At 44.0% G+C, this 23589-nt stretch overlaps 9 non-coding genes across 9 annotated transcripts; all 9 read left to right on the top strand.

The window, feature by feature from the left end:
* Window positions 1-531: 531 nt before the first annotated feature.
* On the top strand, window positions 532-831 carry LOC147734569 (signal recognition particle RNA). The gene has a single exon (XR_015308264.1).
* A 1597-nt stretch (window positions 832-2428) lies between these two features.
* On the top strand, window positions 2429-2728 carry LOC147734568 (signal recognition particle RNA). Its single transcript, XR_015307771.1, has one exon.
* Window positions 2729-4325: 1597 nt separating this feature from the next.
* Window positions 4326-4625, top strand: LOC147734567 (signal recognition particle RNA). The gene has a single exon (XR_015307765.1).
* Window positions 4626-6222: 1597 nt separating this feature from the next.
* Window positions 6223-6522, top strand: LOC147734566 (signal recognition particle RNA). Its single transcript, XR_015307784.1, has one exon.
* A 1598-nt stretch (window positions 6523-8120) lies between these two features.
* LOC147734565 (signal recognition particle RNA) lies at window positions 8121-8420 on the top strand. Its single transcript, XR_015307698.1, has one exon.
* A 1597-nt stretch (window positions 8421-10017) lies between these two features.
* On the top strand, window positions 10018-10317 carry LOC147734564 (signal recognition particle RNA). The gene has a single exon (XR_015308253.1).
* A 1598-nt stretch (window positions 10318-11915) lies between these two features.
* Window positions 11916-12215, top strand: LOC147734563 (signal recognition particle RNA). The gene has a single exon (XR_015307901.1).
* Window positions 12216-13817: 1602 nt separating this feature from the next.
* On the top strand, window positions 13818-14117 carry LOC147734562 (signal recognition particle RNA). The gene has a single exon (XR_015308211.1).
* Window positions 14118-15714: 1597 nt separating this feature from the next.
* LOC147734561 (signal recognition particle RNA) lies at window positions 15715-16014 on the top strand. The gene has a single exon (XR_015307669.1).
* The last annotated feature ends 7575 nt before the right edge of the window (window positions 16015-23589 follow it).

The raw sequence follows: 23589 nt of genomic DNA, 5'->3' as shown, positions 1-23589 counted from the left end.
CCACTTTATAACTTCCAATGTTTCAGATGTCTTTCATCAATGTGACCCTTGCTTCTTTTCTCAACATTGGCTGGCTCGGCATAACAAGAAGGGATGGATGGCTACAGGAGAGCCTGAATTGTGCCTGTAAGGTTCTACAGGGATTCACTGGCAGATAATGAGAAACTCAGCCCTAAGTTGGCTCTTCTCTCTCACTTTCTTTCTCCTCTCTCCCTCTACCTATCTCTCACTCTCTAAATACTAGTATCTATATTGTATTCACATCCCCTTCACAAACTTTCTGACCCTACTTCCTCTCTCCCTTAAATCAGTTCAACCCTCTTCTTTTCCTTTAGGAAACTCCACATCTTTTTTAAAGGCCCTTCCCATATTCACACTGTTTCTTGATAAGACATTATTTTCCTTTCTTTGAAGAATAGTGAAATAGATTTTCTTGAAATACGGTTGGCATACCATCAATTCATTACACCGTACTTTATCATTATCCTTACTTAAGCAATGCATTTCATCATAAGGACCTGTGCTGTGTTTGCCGGGCATGGTGGCGTGTGCCTGTTGTCCTAGCTACTTGGGAGGCTGAGGCTTGTGGATTGCTTGAGCTCAGGGGTTCTGGGCTGCACTCAGCTGTGTTGATCAGGTGTCCATGCTACGTTGGGTATCAATATGGTGTTCTAGAGGGAGCTCTAGAATTTCAGGTTGTGTAATGAGAGGTGCACCGACCCAGGCTGGAAACAGAGCAGGCCAAAGCTTCCATGCCCATCGGTAGCAGGACAGCACCTGAGAGCAGTAGGTGTAACACAGCTTGAGCAAAATAGTGAGACCTAGCCTCTTTTTTTTTGACTCAAATGTGAACGTTTTGATTTTTACAAGATGGTAATGAATTATTTTTCCAAAACCAAATCTTTCTTTTTCTTTTGATATTTTTGCAGGAAGTACAATGAACATTTGAACTGGGCCGGGCATTCTAGCATAGCAGACAATTCTCCAGAATTGCAACATACTGCAACAACAAGCTAGCAGGTGGAGAGGACGGAAAACTCTGTGCAGCCTAGAATAGATGGCTGTGTGATTTTCTGCAAGGATGACTGAAATGCATTCTTCATTTTAGAGCACCTGTAGGATTAAATTGATCTGTCAAGTACAAAAGTATCCTTAGAAGAGCAACTTTGAAATGCGTTTGCTGGGTCTTCTGCTGCATTCCTACGTCCAGCTCTAATTCATTTTTTGATTAGCCCTCATTCAATTCCATATATGAATGAGAAGGAGAAATAAGAGGGCCCTTCGCTCTTTGAGAGAAACATGAAAAGACTGAGAACTGTGCAACTCCCAAACATTGGAGCCTTCGGCCTTACTCCAGCCAACTCTTGCGGTTTAATACTTTTAAATCTTGATGTTGTTTAACAATACCAGCAGAAGGGATCAGGTTGACAGGCGCTGCAGTTCTCCAGTATGGGGCTGTCCAGATCATTACTCAATCTACCTTGCATTGGCACAGTATAAAATACGTCATGAAGTCTCCTATGAAAAGGTATACAAATCTGTTTGAATCACTTTTGTTAGTCAGGGGGACCCATTCGCTGGAAGGGGCAGGGAGGACAAAAAAAGCTCATTAGTATAGAACACTGAATTAGCAGCTGATTTTGATTTGGGAGAAGATCGAGTAATCCAACCGGACCTCAATAAACGGTTTCTTAGTATGCAGTAGCCCGCAACCACTTCTAACCCAAAAGCGTAATCTCATCCTTTTGCAGAATCAGGCACGCTTTCACCTGCTCAAGCTGAACTGACATTGGTCTTCTTGGCCAGCAAGAGTTCCTCTCTTGAAGTTGTTGAGGCTAGAGAACAGAATGACGCGTATTCATTCTTTATAATACCTCTTCTAGCCCTCCCACTCCATACCACTTTATAACTTCCAATGTTTCAGATGTCTTCCATCAATGTGACCCTTGCTGCTTTTCTCAACATTGGCTGGCTCGGCATAACAAGAAGGGATGGATGTCTACAGGAGAGCCTGAATTGTGCCTGTAAGGTTCTAGAGGGAGTCACTGGCAGATAATGGAAACTCAGCCCTAAGTTGGCTCTTCTCTCTCACTTTCTTTCTCCTCTCTCCCTCTACCTATCTCTCACTCTTTAAATACTAGTATCTATATTGTATTCACATCCCCTTCACAAACTTTCTGACCCTACTTCCTCTCTCCCTTAAATCAGTTCAACCCTCTTCTTTTCCTTTAGGAAACTCCACATCTTTTTTAAAGGCCCTTCCCATATTCACACTGCTTCTTGATAAGACATTATTTTCCTTTCTTTGAAGGATAGTTAAATAGATTTTCTTGAAATACGGTTGGCATACCATCAATTCATTACACCGTACTTTATCAATATCCTTACTTAAGCAATGCATTTCATCATTAGGACATGTGCTGTATTTGCCGGGCATGGTGGTGTGTGCCTGTTGTCCTAGCTACTTGGGAGGCTGAGGCTTGTGGATTGCTTGAGCTCAGGGGTTCTGGGCTGCACTCAGCTGTGCTAATCAGGTGTCCATGCTACGTTGGGTATCAATATGGTGTTCTAGAAGGAGCTCTAGAATTTCAGGTTGTGTAATGAGTGGTACACCGACCCAGGCTGGAAACAGAGCAGGCCAAAGCTTCCATGCCCATCGGTAGCAGGACAGCACCTGAGAGCAGTAGGTGTAACACAGACTGAGCAAAATTGTGAGACCTAGCCTCTCTTTTTTTGACTCAAATGTGAACGTTTTGATTTTTACAAGATGGTAATGAATTATTTTTCCAAAACCAAATCTTTCTTTTTCTTTTGATATTTTTGCAGGAAGTACAATAAACATTTGAACTGGGCCGGGCATTCTAGCATAGCAGACAATTCTCCAGAATTGCAACATATTGCAACAATAAGCTAGCAGGTGGAGAGGACGGAAAACTCTGTGCAGCCTAGAATAGATGGCTGTGTGATTTTCTGCAAGGATGACTGAAATGCATTCTTCATTTTAGAGCACCTGTAGGATTAAATTGATCTGTCAAGTACAAAAGTATCCTTAGAAGAGCAACTTTGAAATGCATTTGCTGGGTCTTCTGCTGCATTCCTACGTCCAGCTCTAATTCATTTTTTGATTAGCCCTCATTCAATTCCATATATGAATGAGAAGGAGAAAGAAGAGGGCCCTTCGCTCTTTGAGAGAAACATGAAAAGACTGAGAACTGTGCAACTCCCAAACATTGGAGCCTTCGTCCTTACTCCAGCCAACTCTTGCGGTTTAATACTTTTAAATCTTGATGTTGTTTAACAATACCAGCAGAAGGGATCAGGTTGACAGGCGCTGCAGTTCTCCAGTATGGGGCTGTCCAGATCATTACTCAATCTATCTTGCATTGGCACAGTATAAAATATGTCACGAAGTCTCCTATGAAAAGGTATACAAATCTGTTTGAATCACTTTTGTTAGTCAGGGGGACCCATTCGCTGGAAGGGGCAGGGAGGACAAAAATAGCTCATTGGTATAGAACACTGAATTAGCAGCTGATTTTGAGGTGGGAGAAGATCGAGTAATCCAACCGGACCTCAATAAACGGTTTCTTAGTATGCAGTAGCCCGCAACCACTTCTAACCCAAAAGCGTAATCTCATCCTTTTGCAGAATCAGGCAAGCTTTCACCTGCTCAAGCTGAACTGACATTGGTCTTCTTGGCCAGCAAGAGTTCCTCTCTTGAAGCTGTTGAGGCTAGAGAACAGAATGATGCGTATTCATTCTTTATAATACCTCTTCTAGCCCTCCCACTCCATACCACTTTATAACTTCCAATGTTTCAGATGTCTTCCATCAATGTGACCCTTGCTGCTTTTCTCAACATTGGCTGGCTCGGCATAACAAGAAGGGATGGATGTCTACAGGAGAGCCTGAATTGTGCCTGTAAGGTTCTACAGGGAGTCACTGGCAGATAATGAGAAACTCAGCCCTAAGTTGGCTCTTCTCTCTCACTTTCTTTCTCCTCTCTCCCTCTACCTATCTCTCACTCTCTAAATACTAGTATCTATATTGTATTCACATCCCCTTCACAAACTTTCTGACCCTACTTCCTCTCTCCCTTAAATCAGTTCAACCCTCTTCTTTTCCTTTAGGAAACTCCACATCTTTTTAAAGGCCCTTCCCATATTCACACTGCTTCTTGATAAGACATTATTTTCCTTTCTTTGAAGGATAGTTAAATAGATTTTCTTGAAATACGGTTGGCATACCATCAATTCATTACACCGTACTTTATCAATATCCTTACTTAAGCAATGCATTTCATCATTAGGACATGTGCTGTATTTGCCGGGCATGGTGGTGTGTGACTGTTGTCCTAGCTACTTGGGAGGCTGAGGCTTGTGGATTGCTTGAGCTCAGGGGTTCTGGGCTGCACTCAGCTGTGCTAATCAGGTGTCCATGCTACGTTGGGTATCAATATGGTGTTCTAGAAGGAGCTCTAGAATTTCAGGTTGTGTAATGAGTGGTACACCGACCCAGGCTGGAAACAGAGCAGGCCAAAGCTTCCATGCCCATCGGTAGCAGGACAGCACCTGAGAGCAGTAGGTGTAACACAGCCTGAGCAAAATTGTGAGACCTAGCCTCTCTTTTTTTGACTCAAATGTGAACGTTTTGATTTTTACAAGATGGTAATGAATTATTTTTCCAAAACCAAATCTTTCTTTTTCTTTTGATATTTTTGCAGGAAGTACAATAAACATTTGAACTGGGCCGGGCATTCTAGCATAGCAGACAATTCTCCAGAATAGCAACATATTGCAACAATAAGCTAGCAGGTGGAGAGGACGGAAAACTCTGTGCAGCCTAGAATAGATGGCTGTGTGATTTTCTGCAAGGATGACTGAAATGCATTCTTCATTTTAGAGCACCTGTAGGATTAAATTGATCTGTCAAGTACAAAAGTATCCTTAGAAGAGCAACTTTGAAATGCGTTTGCTGGGTCTTCTGCTGCATTCCTACGTCCAGCTCTAATTCATTTTTTGATTAGCCCTCATTCAATTCCATATATGAATGAGAAGGAGAAAGAAGAGGGCCCTTCGCTCTTTGAGAGAAACATGAAAAGACTGAGAACTGTGCAACTCCCAAACATTGGAGCCTTCGGCCTTACTCCAGCCAACTCTTGCGGTTTAATACTTTTAAATCTTGATGTTGTTTAACAATACCAGCAGAAGGGATCAGGTTGACAGGCGCTGCAGTTCTCCAGTATGGGGCTGTCCAGATCATTACTCAATCTATCTTGCATTGGCACAGTATAAAATACGTCACGAAGTCTCCTATGAAAAGGTATACAAATCTGTTTGAATCACTTTTGTTAGTCAGGGGGACCCATTCGCTGGAAGGGGCAGGGAGGACAAAAATAGCTCATTGGTATAGAACACTGAATTAGCAGCTGATTTTGAGGTGGGAGAAGATCGAGTAATCCAACCAAACCTCAATAAACGGTTTCTTAGTATGCAGTAGCCCGCAACCACTTCTAACCCAAAAGCGTAATCTCATCCTTTTGCAGAATCAGGCAAGCTTTCACCTGCTCAAGCTGAACTGACATTGGTCTTCTTGGCCAGCAAGAGTTCCTCTCTTGAAGCTGTTGAGGCTAGAGAACAGAATGATGCGTATTCATTCTTTATAATACCTCTTCTAGCCCTCCCACTCCATACCACTTTATAACTTCCAATGTTTCAGATGTCTTCCATCAATGTGACCCTTGCTGCTTTTCTCAACATTGGCTGGCTCGGCATAACAAGAAGGGATGGATGTCTACAGGAGAGCCTGAATTGTGCCTGTAAGGTTCTACAGGGAGTCACTGGCAGATAATGAGAAACTCAGCCCTAAGTTGGCTCTTCTCTCTCACTTTCTTTCTCCTCTCTCCCTCTACCTATCTCTCACTCTCTAAATACTAGTATCTATATTGTATTCACATCCCCTTCACAAACTTTCTGACCCTACTTCCTCTCTCCCTTAAATCAGTTCAACCCTCTTCTTTTCCTTTAGGAAACTCCACATCTTTTTAAAGGCCCTTCCCATATTCACACTGCTTCTTGATAAGACATTATTTTCCTTTCTTTGAAGGATAGTTAAATAGATTTTCTTGAAATACGGTTGGCATACCATCAATTCATTACACCGTACTTTATCAATATCCTTACTTAAGCAATGCATTTCATCATTAGGACATGTGCTGTATTTGCCGGGCATGGTGGTGTGTGACTGTTGTCCTAGCTACTTGGGAGGCTGAGGCTTGTGGATTGCTTGAGCTCAGGGGTTCTGGGCTGCACTCAGCTGTGCTAATCAGGTGTCCATGCTACGTTGGGTATCAATATGGTGTTCTAGAAGGAGCTCTAGAATTTCAGGTTGTGTAATGAGTGGTACACCGACCCAGGCTGGAAACAGAGCATGCCAAAGCTTCCATGCCCATCGGTAGCAGGACAGCACCTGAGAGCAGTAGGTGTAACACAGCCTGAGCAAAATTGTGAGACCTAGCCTCTCTTTTTTTGACTCAAATGTGAACGTTTTGATTTTTACAAGATGGTAATGAATTATTTTTCCAAAACCAAATCTTTCTTTTTCTTTTGATATTTTTGCAGGAAGTACAATAAACATTTGAACTGGGCCGGGCATTCTAGCATAGCAGACAATTCTCCAGAATTGCAATATATTGCAACAACAAGCTAGCAGGTGGAGAGGACGGAAAACTCTGTGCAGCCTAGAATAGATCGCTGTGTGATTTTCTGCAAGGATGACTGAAATGCATTCTTCATTTTAGAGCACCTGTAGGATTAAATTGATCTGTCAAGTACAAAAGTATCCTTAGAAGAGCAACTTTGAAATGCGTTTGCTGGGTCTTCTGCTGCATTCCTACGTCCAGCTCTAATTCATTTTTTGATTAGCCCTCATTCAATTCCATATATGAATGAGAAGGAGAAAGAAGAGGGCCCTTCGCTCTTTGAGAGAAACATGAAAAGACTGAGAACTGTGCAACTCCCAAACATTGGAGCCTTCGGCCTTACTCCAGCCAACTCTTGCGGTTTAATACTTTTAAATCTTGATGTTGTTTAACAATACCAGCAGAAGGGATCAGGTTGACAGGCGCTGCAGTTCTCCAGTATGGGGCTGTCCAGATCATTACTCAATCTATCTTGCATTGGCACAGTATAAAATACGTCACGAAGTCTCCTATGAAAAGGTATACAAATCTGTTTGAATCACTTTTGTTAGTCAGGGGGACCCATTCGCTGGAAGGGGCAGGGAGGACAAAAATAGCTCATTGGTATAGAACACTGAATTAGCAGCTGATTTTGAGGTGGGAGAAGATCGAGTAATCCAACCAAACCTCAATAAACGGTTTCTTAGTATGCAGTAGCCCGCAACCACTTCTAACCCAAAAGCGTAATCTCATCCTTTTGCAGAATCAGGCAAGCTTTCACCTGCTCAAGCTGAACTGACATTGGTCTTCTTGGCCAGCAAGAGTTCCTCTCTTGAAGCTGTTGAGGCTAGAGAACAGAATGATGCGTATTCATTCTTTATAATACCTCTTCTAGCCCTCCCACTCCATACCACTTTATAACTTCCAATGTTTCAGATGTCTTCCATCAATGTGACCCTTGCTGCTTTTCTCAACATTGGCTGGCTCGGCATAACAAGAAGGGATGGATGTCTACAGGAGAGCCTGAATTGTGCCTGTAAGATTCTACAGGGAGTCACTGGCAGATAATGAGAAACTCAGCCCTAAGTTGGCTCTTCTCTCTCACTTTCTTTCTCCTCTCTCCCTCTACCTATCTCTCACTCTCTAAATACTAGTATCTATATTGTATTCACATCCCCTTCACAAACTTTCTGACCCTACTTCCTCTCTCCCTTAAATCAGTTCAACCCTCTTCTTTTCCTTTAGGAAACTCCACATCTTTTTTAAAGGCCCTTCCCATATTCACACTGCTTCTTGATAAGACATTATTTTCCTTTCTTTGAAGGATAGTTAAATAGATTTTCTTGAAATACGGTTGGCATACCATCAATTCATTACACCGTACTTTATCAATATCCTTACTTAAGCAATGCATTTCATCATTAGGACATATTCTGCATTTGCCAGGCATGGTGGTGTGTGCCTGTTGTCCTAGCTACTTGGGAGGCTGAGACTTGTGGATTGCTTGAGCTCAGGGGTTCTGGGCTGCACTCAGCTGTGCTAATCAGGTGTCCATGCTACGTTGGGTATCAATATGGTGCTCTAGAGGGAGCTCTAGAATTTCAGGTTGTGTAATGAGTGGTGCACCGACCCAGGCTGGAAACAGAGCAGGCCAAAGCTTTCATGCCCATCGGTAGCAGGACAGCACCTGAGAGCAGTAGGTGTAACACAGCCTGAGCAAAATAGTGAGACCTAGCCTCTCTTTTTTTGACTCAAATGTGAACGTTTTGATTTTTACAAGATGGTAATGAATTATTTTTCCAAAACCAAATCTTTGTTTTTCTTTTGATATTTTTGCAGGAAGTACAATGAACATTTGAACTGGGCCGGGCATTCTAGCATAGCAGACAATTCTCCAGAATTGCAATATATTGCAACAACAAGCTAGCAGGTGGAGAGGACGGAAAACTCTGTGCAGCCTAGAATAGATGGCTGTGTGATTTTCTGCAAGGATGACTGAAATGCATTCTTCATTTTAGAGCACCTGTAAGATTAAATTGATCTGTCAAGTACTAAAGTATCCTTAGAAGAGCAACTTTGAAATGCGTTTGCTGGGTCTTCTGCTGCATTCCTACATCCAGCTCTAATTCATTTTTTGATTAGCCCTCTTTCATTTCCATATATGAATGAGAAGGAGAAATAAGAGGGCCCTTCGCTCTTTGAGAGAAACATGAAAAGACTGAAAACTGTGTAACTCCCAAACATTGGAGCCTTCGGCCTTACTCCAGCCAACTCTTGCGGTTTAATACTTTTAAATCTTGATGTTGTTTAACAATCCCAGCAGAAGGGATCAGGTTGACAGGCGCTGCAGTTCTCCAGTATGGGGCTGTCCAGATCATTACTCAATCTACCTTGCATTGGCACAGTATAAAATACGTCATGAAGTCTCCTATGAAAAGGTATACAAATCTGTTTGAATCACTTTTGTTAGTCAGGGGGACCTATTCGCTGGAAGGGGCAGGGAGGACAAAAATAGCTCATTGGTATAGAACACTGAATTAGCAGCTGATTTTGAGGTGGGAGAAGATCGAGTAATCCAACCGGACCTCAATAAACGGTTTCTTAGTATGCAGTAGCCCGCAACCACTTCTAACCCAAAAGCGTAATCTCATCCTTTTGCAGAATCAGGCAAGCTTTCACCTGCTCAAGCTGAACTGACATTGGTCTTCTCGGCCAGCAAGAGTTCCTCTCTTGAAGCTGTTGAGGCTAGAGAACAGAATGACGCGTATTCATTCTTTATAATAACTCTTCTAGCCCTCCCACTCCATACCACTTTATAACTTCCAATGTTGCAGATGTCTTCCATCATTCTGACCCTTGCTACTTTTCTCAACATTGGCTGGCTCGGCATAACAAGAAGGGATGGATGGCTACAGGAGAGCCTGAATTGTGCCTGTAAGGTTCTACAGGGATTCACTGGCAGATAATGAGAAACTCAGCCCTAAGTTGGCTCTTCTCTCTCACTTTCTTTCTCCTCTCTCCCTCTACCTATCTCTCACTCTCTAAATACTAGTATCTATATTGTATTCACATCCCCTTCACAAACTTTCTGACCCTACTTCCTCTCTCCCTTAAATCAGTTCAACCCTCTTCTTTTCCTTTAGGAAACTCCACATCTTTTTAAAGGCCCTTCCCATATTCACACTGCTTCTTGATAAGACATTATTTTCCTTTCTTTGAAGAACAGTGAAATAGATTTTCTTGAAATACGGTTAGCATACCATCAATTCATTACACCGTACTTTATCATTATCCTTACTTAAGCAACGCATTTCATCATTAGGACCTGTGCTGTGTTTGCCGGGCATGGTGGCGTGTGCCTGTTGTCCTAGCTACTTGGGAGGCTGAGGCTTGTGGATTGCTTGAGCTCAGGGGTTCTGGGCTGCACTCAGCTGTGTTGATCAGGTGTCCATGCTACGTTGGGTATCAATATGGTGTTCTAGAGGGAGCTCTAGAATTTCAGGTTGTGTAATGAGAGGTGCACCGACCCAGGCTGGAAACAGAGCAGGCCAAAGCTTCCATGCCCATCGGTAGCAGGACAGCACCTGAGAGCAGTAGGTGTAACACAGCTTGAGCAAAATAGTGAGACCTAGCCTCTTTTTTTTTGACTCAAATGTGAACGTTTTGATTTTTACAAGATGGTAATGAATTATTTTTCCAAAACCAAATCTTTCTTTTTCTTTTGATATTTTTGCAGGAAGTACAATAAACATTTGAACTGGGCCGGGCATTCTAGCATAGCAGACAATTCTCCAGAATTGCAACATATTGCAACAACAAGCTAGCAGGTGGAGAGGACGGAAAACTCTGTGCAGCCTAGAATAGATGGCTGTGTGATTTTCTGCAAGGATGACTGAAATGCATTCTTCATTTTAGAGCACCTGTACGATTAAATTGATCTGTCAAGTACAAAAGTATCCTCAGAAGAGCAACTTTGAAATGCATTTGCTGGGTCTTCTGCTGCATTCCTACGTCCAGCTCTAATTCATTTTTTGATTAGCCCTCATTTAATTCCATATATGAATGAGAAGGAGAAATAAGAGGGCCCTTCGCTCTTTGAGAGAACCATGAAAAGACTGAGAACTGTGCAACTCCCAAACATTGGAGCCTTCGGCCTTACTTCAGCCAACTCTTGCGGTTTAATACTTTTAAATCTTGATGTTGTTTAACAATACCAGCAGAAGGGATCAGGTTGACAGGCGCTGCAGTTCTCCAGTATGGGGCTGTCCAGATCATTACTCAATCTACCTTGCATTGGCACAGTATAAAATACGTCACGAAGTCTCCTATGAAAAGGTATACAAATCTGTTTGAATCACTTTTGTTAGTCAGGGGGACCTATTCGCTGGAAGGGGCAGGGAGGACAAAAATAGCTCATTGGTATAGAACACTGAATTAGCAGCTGATTTTGAGGTGGGAGAAGATCGAGTAATCCAACCGGACCTCAATAAACGGTTTCTTAGTATGCAGTAGCCCGCAACCACTTCTAACCCAAAAGCGTAATCTCATCCTTTTGCAGAATCAGGCAAGCTTTCACCTGCTCAAGCTGAACTGATATTGGTCTTCTTGGCCAGCAAGAGTTCCTCTCTTGAAGCTGTTGAGGCTGGAGAACAGAATGACGCGTATTCATTCTTTATAATACCTCTTCTAGCCCTCCCACTCCATACCACTTTATAACTTCCAATGTTTCAGATGTCTTCCATCAATGTGACCCTTGCTGCTTTTCTCAACATTGGCTGGCTCGGCATAACAAGAAGGGATGGATGTCTACAGGAGAGCCTGAATTGTGCCTGTAAGGTTCTACAGGGAGTCACTGGCAGATGATGAGAAACTCAGCCCTAAGTTGGCTCTTCTCTCTCGCTTTCTTGCTACTCTCTCCCTCTACCTATCTCTCACTCTCTAAATACTAGTATCTATATTGTATTCACATCCCCTTCACAAACTTTCTGACCCTACTTCCTCTCTCCCTTAAATCAGTTCAACCCTCTTCTTTTCCTTTAGGAAACTCCACATCTTTTTTAAAGGCCCTTTCCATATTCACACTGCTTCTTGATAAGACAATATTTTCCTTTCTTTGAAGGATAGTGAAATAGATTTTCTTGAAATACGGTTGGCATACCATCAATTCATTACACCGTACTTTATCATTATCCTTACTTAAGCAATGCATTTCATCATTAGGACATGTGCTGTGTTTGCTGGGCATGGTGGCGTGTGCCTGTTGTCCTAGCTACTTGGGAGGATGAGGCTTGTGGATTGCTTGAGCTCAGGAGTTCTGGGCTGCACTCAGCTGTGTTGATCAGGTGTCCATGCTACGTTGGGTATCAATATGGTGTTCTAGAGGGAGCTCTAGAATTTCAGGTTGTGTAATGAGAGGTGCACCGACCCAGGCTGGAAACAGAGCAGGCCAAAGCTTCCATGCCCATCGGTAGCAGGACAGCACCTGAGAGCAGTAGGTGTAACACAGCCTGAGCAAAAAAGTGAGACCTAGCCTCTCTTTTTTTGACTCAAATGTGAACGTTTTGATTTTTACAAGATGGTAAGGAATTATTTTTCCAAAACCAAATCTTTGTTTTTCTTTTGATATTTTTGCAGGAAGTACAATGAACATTTGAACTGGGCCTGGCATTCTAGCATAGTAGGCAATTCTCCAGAATTGCGACATATTGCAACAACAAGCTAGCAGGTGGAGAGGACGGAAAACTCTGTGCAGCCTAGAATAGATAGATGGCTGTGTGATTTTCTGCAAGGATGACTGAAATGCATTCTTCATTTTAGAGCACCTGTAGGATTAAATTGATCTGTCAAGTACTAAAGTATCCTTAGAAGAGCAACTTTGAAATGCATTTGCTGGGTCTTCTGCTGCATTCCTACGTCCAGCTCTAATTCATTTTTTGATTAGCCCTCATTCAATTCCATATATGAATGAGAAGGAGAAATAAGAGGGCCCTTCGCTCTTTGAGAGAAACATGAAAAGACTGAGAACTGTGCAACTCCCAAACATTGGAGCCTTCGGCCTTACTCCAGCCAACTCTTGCGGTTTAATACTTTTAAATCTTGATGTTGTTTAACAATACCAGCAGAAGGGATCAGGTTGACAGGCGCTGCAGTTCTCCAGTATGGGGCTGTCCAGATCATTACTCAATCTACCTTGCATTGGCACAGTATAAAATACGTCATGAAGTCTCCTATGAAAAGGTATACAAATCTGTTTGAATCACTTTTGTTAGTCAGGGGGACCCATTCGCTGGAAGGGGCAGGGAGGACAAAAATAGCTCATTAGTATAGAACACTGAATTAGCAGCTGATTTTGAGGTGGGAGAAGATCGAGTAATCCAACCAAACCTCAATAAACGGTTTCTTAGTATGCAGTAGCCCGCAACCACTTCTAACCCAAAAGCGTAATCTCATCCTTTTGCAGAATCAGGCAAGCTTTCACCTGCGCAAGCTGAACTGACATTGGTCTTTTTGGCCAGCAAGAGTTCCTCTCTTGAAGCTGTTGAGGCTAGAGAACAGAATGACGCGTATTCATTCTTTATAATACCTCTTCTAGCCCTCCCACTCCATACCACTTTATAACTTCCAATGTTGCAGATGTCTTCCATCAATGTGACCCTTGCTGCTTTTCTCAACATTGGCTGGCTCAGCATAACAAGAAGGGATGGATGTCTACAGGAGAGCCTGAATTGTGCCTGTAAGGTTCTACAGGGAGTCACTGGCAGATAATGAGAAACTCAGCCCTAAGTTGGCTCTTCTCTCTCACTTTCTTTCTCCTCTCTCTCTCTACCTATCTCTCACTCTCTAAATACTAGTATCTATATTGTATTCAAATCCCCTTCACAAACTTTCTGACCCTACTTCCTCTCTCCCTTAAATCAGTTCAACCCTCTTCTTTTCCTTTAGGAAACTCCACATCTTTTTTAAAGGCCCTTCCCGTATTCACACTGCTTCTTGATAAGACATTATTTTCCTTTCTTTGAAGGATAGTGAAATAGATTTTCTTGAAATACAGTTGGCATACCATCAATTCATTACACCGTACTTTATCATTATCCTTACTTAAGCAATGCATTTCATCATTAGGACATGTGCTGTATTTGCCGGGCATGGTGGCGTGTGCCTGTTGTCCTAGCTACTTGGGAGGCTGAGGCTTGTGGATTGCTTGAGCTCAGGGGTTCTGGGCTGCTCTCAGCTGTGCTGATCAGGTGTCCATGCTACGTTGGGTATCAATATGGTGTTCTATAGGGAGCTCTAGAATTTCAGGTTGTGTAATGAGTGGTGCACTGACCCAGGCTGGAAACAGAGCAGGCCAAAGCTTCCATGCCCATCAGTAGCAGGACAGCACCTGAGAGCAGTAGGTGTAACACAGCCTGAGCAAAATAGTGAGACCTAGCCTCTCTTTTTTTGACTCAAATGTGAACGTTTTGATTTTTACAAGATGGTAATGAATTATTTTTTCAAAACCAAATCTTTGTTTTTCTTTTGATATTTTTGCAGGAAGTACAATGAACATTTGAACTGGGCCGGGCATTCTAGCATAGCAGACAATTCTCCAGAATTGCAACATATTGCAACAACAAGCTAGCAGGTGGAGAGGACGGAAAACTCTGTGCAGCCTAGAATAGATGGCTGTGTGATTTTCTGCAAGGATGACTGAAATGCATTCTTCATTTTAGAGCACCTGTAGGATTAAATTGATCTGTCAAGTACAAAAGTATCCTTAGAAGAGCAACTTTGAAATGCGTTTGCTGGGTCTTCTGCTGTATTTCTACGTCCAGCTCTAACTCATTTTTTGATTAGCCCTCATTCAATTCCATATATGAATGAGAAGGAGAAATAAGAGGGCCCTTCACTCTTTGAGAGAAACATGAAAAGACTGAAAACTGTGTAACTCCCAAACATTGGAGCCTTCGGCCTTATTCCAGCCAACTCTTGCGGTTTAATACTTTTAAATCTTGATGTTGTTTAACAATCCCAGCAGAAGGATCAGGTTGACAGGCGCTGCAGTTCTCCAGTATGGGGCTGTCCAGATCATTACTCAATCTACCTTGCATTGGCACAGTATAAAATACGTCATGAAGTCTCCTATGAAAAGGTACACAAATCTGTTTGAATCACTTTTGTTAGTCAGGGGGACCCATTCGCTGGAAGGGGCAGGGAGGACAAAAATAGCTCATTAGTATAGAACACTGAATTAGCAGCTGATTTTGAGGTGGGAGAAGATCGAGTAATCCAACCAAACCTCAATAAACGGTTTCTTAGTATGCAGTAGCCTGCAACCACTTCTAACCCAAAAGCGTAATCTCATCCTTTTGCAGAATCAGGCAAGCTTTCACCTGCTCAAGCTGAACTGATATTGGTCTTCTTGGCCAGCAAGAGTTCCTCTCTTGAAGCTGTTGAGGCTAGAGAACAGAATGACGCGTATTCATTCTTTATAATACCTCTTCTAGCCCTCCCACTCCATACCACTTTATAACTTCCAATGTTTCAGATGTCTTCCATCAATGTGACCCTTGCTGCTTTTCTCAACATTGGCTGGCTCGGCATAACAAGAAGGGATGGATGTCTACAGGAGAGCCTGAATTGTGCCTGTAAGGTTCTACAGGGAGTCACTGGCAGATGATGAGAAACTCAGCCCTAAGTTGGCTCTTCTCTCTCGCTTTCTTGCTACTCTCTCCCTCTACCTATCTCTCACTCTCTAAATACTAGTATCTATATTGTATTCACATCCCCTTCACAAACTTTCTGACCCTACTTCCTCTCTCCCTTAAATCAGTTCAACCCTCTTCTTTTCCTTTAGGAAACTCCACATCTTTTTTAACGGCCCTTCCCATATTCACACTGCTTCTTGATAAGACATTATTTTCCTTTCTTTGAAGGATAGTGAAATAGATTTTCTTGAAATACGGTTGGCATACCATCAATTCATTACACCGTACTTTATCATTATCCTTACTTAAGCAATGCATTTCATCATTAGGACATGTGCTGTGTTTGCCGGGCATGGTGGCGTGTGCCTGTTGTCCTAGCTACTTGGGAGGCTGAAGCTTGTGCATTGCTTGAGCTCAGGGGTTCTGGGCTGCACTCAGCTGTGTTGATCAGGTGTCCATGCTACGTCGGGTATCAATATGGTGTTCTAGAGGGAGCTCTAGAATTTCAGGTTGTGTAATGAGAGGTGCACCGACCCAGGCTGGAAACAGAGCCGGCCAAAGCTTCCATGCCCATCGGTAGCAGGACAGCACCTGAGAGCAGTAGGTGTAACACAGCTTGAGCAAAATAGTGAGACCTAGCCTCTCTTTTTTTGACTCAAATGTGAACATTTTGATTTTTACAAGATGGTAATGAATTATTTTTCCAAAACCAAATCTTTGTTTTTCTTTTGATATTTTTGCAGGAAGTACAATGAACATTTGAACTGGGCCGGGCATTCTAGCATAGCAGACAATTCTCCAGAATTGCGACATATTGCAACAACAAGCTAGCAGGTGGAGAGGACTGAAAACTCTGTGCAGCCTAGAATAGATGGCTGTGTGATTTTCTGCAAGGATGACTGAAATGCATTCTTCATTTTAGAGCACCTGTAGGGTTAAATTGATCTGTCAAGTACAAAAGTATCCTTAGAAGAGCAACTTTGAAATGCGTTTGCTGGGTCTTCTGCTGCATTCCTACGTCCAGCTCTAATTCATTTTTTGATTAGCCCTCATTCAATTCCATATATGAATGAGAAGGAGAAATAAGAGGGCCCTTCGCTCTTTGAGAGAAACATGAAAAGACTGAAAACTGTGTAACTCCCAAACATTGGAGCCTTCGGCCTTACTCCAGCCAACTCTTGCGGTTTAATACTTTTAAATCTTGATGTTGTTTAACAATCCCAGCAGAAGGGATCAGGTTGACAGGCGCTGCAGTTCTCCAGTATGGGGCTGTCCAGATCATTACTCAATCTACCTTGCATTGGCACAGTATAAAATACGTCTTGAATTCTCCTATGAAAAGGTATACAAATCTGTTTGTATCACTTTTGTTAGTCAGGGGGACCCATTCGCTGGAAGGGGCAGGGAGGACAAAAATAGCTCATTGGTATAGAACACTGAATTAGCAGCTGATTTTGAGGTGGGAGAAGATCGAGTAATCCAAATGGACCTCAATAAACGGTTTCTTAGCATGCAGTAGCCCGCGACCACTTCTAACCCAAAAGCGTAATCTCATCCTTTTGCAGAATCAGGCAAGCTTTCACCTGCTCAAGCTGAACTGACATTGGTCTTCATGGCCAGCAAGAATTCCTCTCTTGAAGCTGTTGAGGCTAGAGAACAGAATGATGCGTATTCATTCTTTATAATAACTCTTCTAGCCCTCCCACTCCATACCACTTTATAACTTCCAATGTTGCAGATGTCTTCCATCATTGTGACCCTTGCTACTTTTCTCAACATTGGCTGGCTCGGCATAACAAGAAGGGATGGATGGCTACAGGAGAGCCTGAATTGTGCCTGTAAGGTTCTACAGGGAGTCACTGGCAGATAATGAGAAACTCAGCCCTAAGTTGGCTCTTCTCTCTCACTTTCTTTCTCCTCTCTCCCTCTACCTATCTCTCACTCTCTAAATACTAGTATCTATATTGTATTCACATCCCCTTCACAAACTTTCTGACCCTACTTCCTCTCTCCCTTAAATCAGTTCAACCCTCTTCTTTTCCTTTAGGAAACTCCACACCTTTTTTAAAGGCCCTTCCCATATTCACACTGCTTCTTGATAAGACATTATTTTCCTTTCTTTGAAGTGAGGTAATATGAATTTTTATGGTCAATTGTGTCCCCTAACGTAGACCCCAACGGCTCCATGTACGTGCTTCAAGTACATGTATGTTCCCTCCACAACCAGCTATGAAGACGCAAATACATTTGCGTCCAACGTTAACATGTCCTCTTTCAGATCCACCATGAATGGATCGATAATTCAGTTCCTAAGTATGCCGTGCCACCGTCTTTACATGGTGCACTTTCACGTTTTCCTGGCTCTGGCGAGCTAGGCCCTGATTTCTGCCATCGAGCCTTTTCTGCCTTCTGCCTCTGAAAGCTGCAGCCTGGATCTGCATCCATGTCCCTTGCCTTACTCCCTGCGCGGCGAGCGGTGCCTGGCTCGGCCTGCTTGCCTGCCAAAACTGTATTTTGCCTTCAAGTTATCTGCTCCGCTCCTCGAAAATACATTCCTGTCTAGTGTTTTAGGTAAACATCTTCCCAGCTGCAGAGCAAAGGGCCCGGCCTTTCTGTCTCTGTGCAAGTAACTCATTGCTCCCGTTACCATGGTAGGCCCATGGCCCCCTCGCATTACACTTAGACACGTAGTCACATATGCACGCACTAGCAGTCAGTATAGAATAGCCTCTGCCCGAGAGACCTTTCCTTCTAGATAATACAGTTCCTCAAACACAAGATATCAGATATGATTTGGGTTTAGGTTGTTCTGACACGCCAGACTTCTGTCTCCACATATAGTGCTAAATGTCAAGTCCCCTTCACCCTCCAGTTCCACGTCAATCACACGTCATGTTGCCTGCGCGCGCATCCAGCCATATATTTCTGCTGACACTGCAGGATTCTTCTATGGATCCACCCACCTGTGACACTTTTATGTGACGTCTCTAGCACACACCTCCGTGTACGCCCTCTTGCACGCCTTCTGTTACGCACATGTGTTCTTATCTCGTTTTTTCTCAGCTGTTACGCCTTCTGTATCCATCACCATTGTATGCTTTTACTATATATATTGTACTCTGCTAATAAAGCATTGTCTATCCCTTCCTGAACCTTCGTGGTGATGGAACATGATACCTGGTTCGAACCAATTCCATTTTATGGAATAAAACCCTTATAAACTCAGATGCCACGGACTCTGCCTCTCATTTTTCGATTGAGTTATTTTATTGAACTTTACCGCATAGAAATTCCGCATAGGTAAATCTTTATTTACCATATAATTTGGCGCCCGAACAGGGACCCCTCCCCCACCTTACCCGCCGGCGGTGCGTTGCAGGCCTAGCCCCCTGCCACAGCCGTGACGGACAACTACTCGTACCCGCAGGATTTCCTGTATCTCCCTCAGGCCAACGGAGGTGACTGAGACTGCGATCGACACCCAGACGAGGCGGTGAGGAGTGCGGAGGATCCCGACCAGAGCCCAGCCGAGAAAGCAAGGTCCGAGGTGTTCAGAGGCCCACCAGTTCCGAAGTACCTACGTCACGAGTCGAGTCGAGTCCAGTCCGGTCCAGTCCAGTGTCAAGTTTCCGAGGCCTTCCGTTCCGTGCTTCCCGGTGAGTACCGTTGCTGGGGATGCATCAAGACGGGTGCATTAATTTGTGTCCGGTCAAGACGGGTTTGGGTACACAGACCCGGTCTGCACTGTTTTAGCAGTGTATCTGTACTGTTTAGCAGTATATCCAGTATCCAGTTATCTAGTTATCTAATTATTGTGGTTCGTTTTTGAAATGTTTTAATGTGTTTTAATGTCGTGGTATGAGTGATTGTTTGCATTCTTCATTACTGTGTTTATTGTATTAGTTGTGTCCAAGTCCGAGTAAGTATCAAGTATCCAGTATCAAGGTTCAAAATGCCTTTATTCTCGAAATTAAGACAGATAGGAACTAGGAAAGGGATACTCAAGGAAGCTGTTCCCATCCCACCCAGGGACACTCCCGGATATTTTATGTACCACAAGCACGGCTTAGATGCCGTATTATATCTCGACTTGTGGGTGGACTGCACTAAAGATTTAGCAGAGAATCAGAAATGGCCCGCTACAGGGACATGGGATGCCGAGTGCATCATGAGAGTAGAGGAAGCGTTATGGAAAAAGAAAGCCAGACAGTCACAGAAAGATGCCATTGAATTATGGCGTAAAGAATCACATAGACGAACAGAGAAAGCACTCAGAAAAGCAGAGAAAAGTAGAGAGGATTCTGAAAAAGCCAAAGAAAAGGAACTACTAGAAGAAGGGCAGAGAGTCAGAATAGAACAACACGAAAGACAGAGCAACGCAATTATGACAGGATTGTATCCAGTCCTGGCCGAGGGCCTGCCTAAGGCGACCCCGGAAATACCGAAAAATCTGCCCCCTCCATTGGTTCCGACTAAATTACGTCACAAGACCGCAGCAGATATTTTCCTTTCTTCCTATTTAGACGACGTAGCTCCCGAATATACCAATGTCCCACCTGCACCTGTACCACCCACTGATCGTCTGCCCCCAGGTCCGCAACAGCATACCCCTCCCGGTCCGCTTCCTGCACCCCCTATTAATCCGCTTAATCCTTTTGGGCCTGGCACAGTTCAGGTTCCAACCCAGTTACAGCAGGTACCGACCCTACAGACAGGTTATGCTCAAGCCTCCGGCTCAGGAGGTGCATCGGGAGGTTTCCATACCCCGCCACCAGTACAGCGATTAACTGTTAGAGAACTAGCAATGCAACGTACTCTGAAACCAGTCACAATTGAAAAGCTTAAAGAGTTTCTTACAGACTGTAGATATGATCCAGTACCAGGCGAAGACGTTTGCATGATATTAGCCTCGATACGTTTAAGACGTGCTGCAAATTTTTTAGTTCTATTTCCAGGAATGCCAGATTATCTAGACAGGATATATCGTTTTGTTCAGACTGGGGAGGGTCAGGAATGTATTCACGAAGCCATGGCACATCAGAAAGTAGACACTCAAGGTATGATTTTAAGATTCCTCTGTCAGGGCCTGATCCGCAGAATCCGATTGATGAACAAAGGGGTCCACCTCCTGATGTTACCAACACCCTGAATGTGTACACAGGGGGTTCGAACCATCAGGCGAGGGATAAATAATGAAAAGAGACCGGGGACGGGAAGGGGTCAGCAGGGACAAGGGATCTGAAACGACAGAGCATACGTTTATAACACCAATCAAATATCAAGGCTACTCTCAGTAATACTCTCTCAAACTCTGAATACCTTGCAGGGCTGTGCACTTTCCTCCAACAAGTTTAAATGAGATACCAGTTCAACTTCCTGAAAGGAAACACAATGGTTATCATAACATATAACACACAGGCGTAAGATCTAGCAGCAGTGTATCCTTTGTAATACACACCGTGTTATGCGGAGAAAGAACCTTTGTAATAGACCCCCCCCCGGGTAAAAATGACTTGTTCCTCTAAATTAGTCTTTGAGATAATGCACAAGTCTATCATCCGGATTTATTCTAAAAGAGTTTGTGGTATAATCCCCCACGTTGTCACTCCATTAAGCACAGTACTGTCCCTTGCATTCGCATATGATATCTTTAAGCCCAAAAGATGCGATACGTTGGTGTACACTTATGTAGTAACAAGAGTCTTTTAAGCCATATAACGGCAGTGTGTGGTTGCGACCACCACCACGCTCCGCTATTAGAATCTGATTCAGATCAAACAAAAACAACTAGCCGGCAGTAGGTAGTGGAATACCACTCTACTCCGGACATTGCAGGACAAGAAATGATCCTTCCACGGTAACTTGCAGCAGCCGCCGCCAAGCTCCGGGAACAGAAAACCCAGTAGAGCCGGGTTTGGAAATGGCACACACAAGACGGTGCTTTCCTTAGCCAAGGAAACAAAGTAGCAATTCTCACAATGCTGGCAAGCGCCCGTGAACAGGGCTCCCAGCTGATACAATGTTACAATGCCGGCAAGCGCCCGTGAACAGGGCTCCCAGCTGATACAATGTTACAATGCCGGCAAGCGCCCGGACAGGGCTCCCAGCTGATACAATGTTGCACAGCCGGCAAGCGCCCGGACAGGGCTCCCAGCTGATACAATGTTGCAATACCTCAATGCCGGGAAATCTTGATCAGCTCTCTCACTTCACAAAACTCTGAAGCAGCTCGATAGACGCTGTCTTCTCCCAGGAACTCGAAAACACAAAGAAAGGACACAAAATTACGAGCAACTCTCTTCCTGGAAACACCTCCCTTATACTTCCTCCCTACAAGGATCATGGTAGATGTAGTTCCCTAAAGATTGGGTAGGCGCGGTGCTGCAGGAACCTGACAGTATGCCCTCCCTCCTAGCGCCTCCTAGGCCCCGGCTTGGCAGGATGTCTTCGGTGAAATGACCTAACAGCAACAGGAGCATGCACATTCGTAGATGGCTCCCAGGAGTCGTCCTCAGCCGAGTAACCCTTCCAGGCCACCAAGTACCACAATGTGCCTCTGCGACGTTTAGAGTCTTTTATGCAGCGTACCACATACTCCAGTCCATCGTTGCACAGCACTGGAGGAGGAGCCCTCCGTCGAGCAGACAAGGCCGGTTTCAACAAACTACAGTGAAAAACCGGGTGGATTCGAAGCGAGGCAGGAAGTTTCAGTTTATACGCCACAGGGTTCACCTGTTTCACAACAACGTATGGACCAATATATTTAGGATGGAACACCGAACGGAGTTTGAACCTGATGTTTTTGGTGGACAACCACACCCTGTCCCCCACCTGGTAAACAGGACCCACACCTCGATGCTTATCAGCCCATGTCTTGTACTCTTGTTTGGCTCGAACCAAATGTTTGGACACTTTCTTTTGGACCGCATGCAAACGTTGGACCGAACCCAACACCGAAGGTTGATTACCCACTTCTTCAGGAATGGTGATAGGCAAGGCCCGGGCATCGAATCCGTAATTAGCATAGAAAGGGGACACCCCCAACGAACTATGCCAGGCATTATTATAGGCAAATTCAGCTAGCCACAACAGGGACACCCAGGAATCATGAGCCTCAGTAGCATAGCATCGTAGATATTTCTTCAATGTCTGATTGAGCCTTTCAGTCTGACCATCTGTCTGGGGATGGAAACTGGTTGACAAAGGGGCTTTGATCTTCAACGCCAAACACCACGACTTCCAAAAGCTCGCAATGAACTGAGGTCCCCTGTCTGAAATGATGACTTCAGGAATCCCATGGAAACGGAAGACATTAGACAAAAGCAGCTGTGCTGTTTGACCAGCCGTGGGGAGGTTCCTACATGGTATAAAATGTCCCATTTTCGTGAGGCTGTCTACCACCACTAGCACAGCTGTATGTCCATGATCAGAAGGCAACCCTGTGATAAAGTCCATACTGATACTCTGCCATGGTTTCTTTGGGGTGGGCAATGGCATAAGTTTTCCCTTGCTCTGACTCTGCAATGTCTTGGCCCGTGCACACTCCTCACACTGACCCACCCAAAGTGTTACGTCTCTGGACAAGGTATCCCACCAGAACTGTCTTTGAACCAAGAGCACTGATTTCTTTATGCCTTGATGACCTGACATTGGTGAAGAGTGACACCACTCAAAAGCCTTTTTCCTGCTTTCCATGGTAGGCAAAAATAGTTTGTTTTCTACGAAGGGCAGACCACGGACGAGGGATCGTCTGGTGTCTTTGCTACTCCATGACCTCCAGGCAGCCTCGGTCTTTTGTCCCTTGATTGTCTCTAGGAAGACATCAGCATTAAGAACACAGATCACTTTACTAGGTTCAATGATGGCATCCATTGGAGGATCGGCCTTTACCTCCAATGTATCACCCAAGCGTGACAGAGTATCCGCCTTCCTGTTTTCGGCACCTGGGCGGAAGGTTATCAAAAAATTGTACTCCGCAAAAAACAGCATCCGCCGCATCTGTCTCTGCGACAGATGTCTAGCTGTTCGCATGTATTGCAGATTACGGTGGTCCGAGAACACAGTCACTGGATGTATGGCCCCCCATAAATACTGTCGCCACTCCTGGAAGGCCTTTTTAATAGCAAGTAGTTCTTTTTCTGCTATGGTGTAGTTTTTCTCGGCTTGGCTCAGTTTTTTGGAGAGGTACGCTACTGGATGGAGTTGACCTGTTTGCACATG

Source organism: Lissotriton vulgaris, chromosome 1_2, assembly GCF_964263255.1.
Source record: "Lissotriton vulgaris chromosome 1_2, aLisVul1.2, whole genome shotgun sequence".
In the NCBI taxonomy this organism is placed as follows: domain Eukaryota; kingdom Metazoa; phylum Chordata; class Amphibia; order Caudata; family Salamandridae; genus Lissotriton; species Lissotriton vulgaris.
This window is presented reverse-complemented; position numbering and strand designations above follow the sequence as displayed.